Consider the following 4607-nt stretch of genomic DNA (forward strand, 5'->3'; position numbering starts at 1 on the left):
GAGTTCTAGCACTCAACAACGAGGACAAACTTTCTAGTGTATTCATCTGCCGGAACGTACTCTCTCACAAGTATATTTGCTTCACTGTCAAATGGCTGTCAACTGTAAAAAGAAATTCCTGGTACTGAGTTGGAATCTTTTTCATATCTATGTCTACATCTAGATCTATATCTGGAAATCTCTGTCTCTATCTATCTATCACCTTCATTTTTACCTTTTCGGTCCCAGTTCCTCCCTCTGCTGCAGACAGGTTAGTGTTCTCTGTCTTACTAGACACAGGGAAAGAACTACCCACTCTGGGAGACTCCAGACTCTCCTTCTTGTCTGATCCACATGGAGCCTTCCAACAAAGGGAAAATGTACTTCTGTCTTTCATTCGAGGCAAGGTCCTAAAGCTTTGAAAATTCTGCCATGGTTGCTTTAGTCAGCTCATGGGGACTTCCCTGGTGGCTCAAATGGTAAAGTGTCTATCTACAATGCAAGAGACCTGGGTTCCATCCCTGGGTTGGGAAGATTCCCTGGAGAAGGAAATGGCAACCCACTCCAGCACTCTTGCCTTGAAAATCCCATAGATGGAGGAGTTTGGTGCAGGCTACTGTCCATGGGGTGGCAAAAAATGGGGCACGACTGAGCGACTTCACTATTGTCTCTGTTAAATACAATATTCCCTCCCTCTCACCCCAGCCTTAGAAAACCTAAAGCCTCCATCAATTTCCATTGTCCACTAAATTACTATGACCTGATTTCAGGTAATTTTTTGATACCAGGTTTTGATGGAAACAGAGTAAAAGCATATGAGGGATGCGATAGTGAGGAGGACCCAAGGAAAGGGCCCAGCAAGGCGTGGACGAGGAGCCACAGATAACCTGCTTTACAGTTTACAAAGGGCTGGCAGCCTCCCTTAGCTAAAGTCAAGACTTTGGATCATTCCAGCTACAGCTAAGCACTTGTTTTGGTGAAGTCTGCAAGATTCAAGGATTGTGTACTCCTTGAAAGCACACGTTATTTTTCAGAGATGTTAAGAAAATACACAGCCTAATACTGATGTTTTTATTTTCTAGGAAGTATCGGGTCACAATAAATTCTAGTGATAAACACTCTACGTCTACTCAGTGTTTTCCCTGGTACTAATGTCTTTGTGTCTTTCCTTGTACTTTGTACCTGTGCTCCCTATTTTCCTTAGTTTTACCAAGTAGGCAGTGGACAGAAGGGACCAATTTCTTGGGTCACAAAGGTAGCAAAAGAAATATACAGACTTAGGAAAAGTCAAGATACAATCTCTTATAGATAGTTGAAGTACAAGGACATCCTTGCAAAGCCTGGCACAAATAACAATAACGTTCTTATGAGCAGAATCCCCAGCCCCATTGTCCTACATGTGGAGAAAAGGAAGGTCCTGCTGCTCACGGCTTTGAAAGCCTGTCCTGCGTGTGATCACCACGTGGATTCAGAGAGTGAGCTGGACAAGGTCAGTGATTTAAGAAGGCATTCTGTCCAAGTCTTATATAGATTTGCAGGCATGCCTAAAGTACATGTTAAGTTGTGATACTTGTGATACCTGTTTTCAAATAATTCCCTGAACTCCCAGCCTCTTAAACGTAGCCGTCACTCAGGTTTCTCAATTCCCAACAGGAAGCATTAAATCCTGGAAGATGCAAAGGAGTGAGTCTCCCAGGTGCTCTCTTTGGGCCAATGTCAGATGGGATCAGAAGTATGGGAATTTCTGAGAAGCAGATTCTCATGCCCTGCCCTGGGGGATGCTTCCTGGGTAGTTGGTGGTTGTGCCCCACATCTGTTATAAACTGGCTGAAAGCCAGCAGCTTTTGTTTTCTGAATAGGAAAGTAACTCAAATGTGGGGTGTCAGGGGTGCAAGAACCACAGGATGTGGATATTCTGGGTCTCTGGTGCCTCATAAGGAAGTCACATCTGTTGTAATAGGCAGGTGGTGAGAAGCCTGAGTCAGCAGTGGACTTGAGCAGTTTCCCAGCACCCAGTTCCCATCCATCCCACCACTTCCCACTTCTCTCTTAGAACATAGGCTTTCCCTGGGTTATTGGCCAATCTGTATAGTCAGGTGTGACTTCTGGGATCAGTGTGATGGCGTCAGCTATGCTGAATAAGGAGATCCTCCTTCAGATGTGGTGGAGACCAGACGGCTTGGGGTGTGGAAGCCAAAAGGGAACGGCAGAACCATCCTAATCCCTTGTGGCAAAACTTCTGTTAGAGAGAATTTTCTCCTGAAACTAGAGATTAGTAAATCTTGGTGCAAAATTATCCTCCCTCCATACACTCAATCTGCACTGATAGTTGAGTTAATTAGTGTATGTTGGATGGAGTCTCAATTTTCATCATAGAATTCTGTGTATGCAGAAACTATGTACAGGAAGCGGGAGAAATATATCCAAATGTAAAAACAAGGTGGTTAGAAACTTGCTTTATATGTAGCCCTTGGACTCTGTACTGAAGAGATGGGAAGATTTTACTCTGGAGTCAGTTTCACTTCTTTCACTTTGAGTCTGAAGACTAACAAAGACTGTGTTGACTTGGTCCAGGTTATTTTTGTGTAAACCAGATCTGCCATAAATGCGTGGTAGAATGAGGTGTAGTATGAGAGAACACAAGTAGACCAGAGAGTTGGAGTTTCGAAGGTGACAACTCTTCTTTCTTTCTTCCGTTAAAGGTGTATAATCTGGACAGCTCCCATCATAGTCCTCAGAACTGGTGCATCCCAACCTTTGTCCTGGAGCTTCGTAACCCAAACCTCAGGTAGAATTTAGGATTCAGCACTGCAGCTTAAAAACAGTGATATGTGTAGAGCCCATCCTTCTTCCCTTGTGCTTCCTGCGTGGCTTCCCTTGGGCTTTCTTGGGCTTTCCTTGGGCTTCCTTTGTGGCTCAGCTGGTAAAGAATCCACCTGAAATGTGGGAGACCTGGGTTCTATCCCTGGGTTGGGAAGATTCCCTGGAAAAGGGAAAGGCTACCCACTCCAGTGTTCTGGCCTAGAGAATTCCATGAAGAGTCCATGGGATCCCAAAGAGTCAGACACGACTGAGTGACTTTCACTTACTTTACATCCTTCTTCCAATAGCAAATTACAGTGATGAAGTAGGTGGACCTGGATTTAGGTAGAAACTTCTAATCTTTCTGAATCAGACTATTTCTTTAATAGTCACAGTATCAGTGGAATTCAAGCTTGGTCTCCAAAAGATATCCTTCACACATCTTCTCTCTTCAGAATATGCAAAATGCTGCTCTGGAAACAGATCTCTGAGAAAATGCCCATGAATGGCACAAGGTGGTGCTAACTATCTAGACTTGGAGGGGTAGGGGTAGGATTGAGAGGCAAAACACTAGGGTAGGAAGGGACCATGTTGCATCACTTCCCTGTTGAGATGTTAACGATCTGGGAACCATCATTGCTGGAAGGTGTAAAGCTCAGGATGAGGGAGACTGGGAGGATTTCAAAGGGGAAAGTTTGAATTTATAAAGTGGAAGCCCAGTGATCAAGATTAGAGAAAGATGTTGAGAAGTAAATGCCGCAGAAGACACTGCAAGAAATTGACCATGAACAAATGACATGGAGGGCACGTTTATGGTGACGATTTGTCCAGAGATTTCCAAGCTTGAGCTCCTTGCTCCTGGAAGGTGCCCGGGATAACAGAAGAATGGAAGAGGAAGTCCCGCCATAGAGGTGTGTGACAAAATTAAATAATTTCACTTGTATGTTGACCTTATAATGGAAATACAAACGCACAGGAGAGCCCTTTGGCTGTTGGCTTCAGAAAAGAAATACTAGAAAATAAAAATAAGCCAGAATATTTATAGAAAAAGAGGAAATTCCATGCTTATTGAATGGTCGGATTTAATCGAGTTTGGAACTTGCTATTTTCCATCAGAAAATTGATAACAACATTTCAGTGACCTTGGATCTGGATGCCTCATGTGGAATAAAAATGGCAGCTGCTCTTTTGTGTGAGTTCAATAGGGAGACACAGGGGACAACTGGTCTGATCCCTGATTCTGCTGTTTAGCAGGGCTTCTGGCTCAGAAACACATTGAAATGTCTTGCGTTTTTCAGGTCTTTTGTTTTCAAATGCTGTCCAGGGCTGTTATTACACCTGAGGATATTACTTTTCCCACCTTGTGTATGTATGATGTAGGACACCCTGTACTAACACAGATGACTAATTTATAAGCATTGCCTAAGTCTAATTAATATCAGTACCTGAAGTAGTTTATAAGATTGGATTCTGAGACTATAATTTAGGAATATAGACTTTCGGTCTTTTTCTTATTGGCCCCCAATATAACCAGATAATTCTCTGTCTGGTTTCTTGAGGGCCAAGTTACTTTCATGCAGAACCATTCTTAACCATTCTTTAACCATTTTTAAAACCTAGGGAAGCGTAAGACTACAGACAAGCCACAGCCCAAAGCCCAGGCTGCTGACTTGAGCACAGATGGGAGAATGTTAACGGCCAAGAAATATGAGGTCTTTGGCTCTTTTCCCAGAACTGCCAGGCTAAGACCTTGGCAGAGACCCAACAGGAAACTGAACTCTATTTGCATATCCTTTTATACGTGGGAGATTAAAAGCTTCAACCTT

The 4607-nt window shown here is 43.3% G+C and overlaps 2 gene segments (V, D, J or C); both read right to left on the reverse strand.

The window, feature by feature from the left end:
• Positions 1–4607, reverse strand: part of LOC138443432 (M1-specific T cell receptor alpha chain-like) — a 1249782-nt gene that overhangs the window by 200819 nt on the left and 1044356 nt on the right.
• Positions 1–4607, reverse strand: part of LOC138443431 (T cell receptor delta constant-like) — a 195413-nt gene that overhangs the window by 113631 nt on the left and 77175 nt on the right.

The sequence above is a fragment of the Ovis canadensis genome, chromosome 7 (genome assembly GCF_042477335.2).
Source record: "Ovis canadensis isolate MfBH-ARS-UI-01 breed Bighorn chromosome 7, ARS-UI_OviCan_v2, whole genome shotgun sequence".
Classification (NCBI taxonomy): domain Eukaryota; kingdom Metazoa; phylum Chordata; class Mammalia; order Artiodactyla; family Bovidae; genus Ovis; species Ovis canadensis.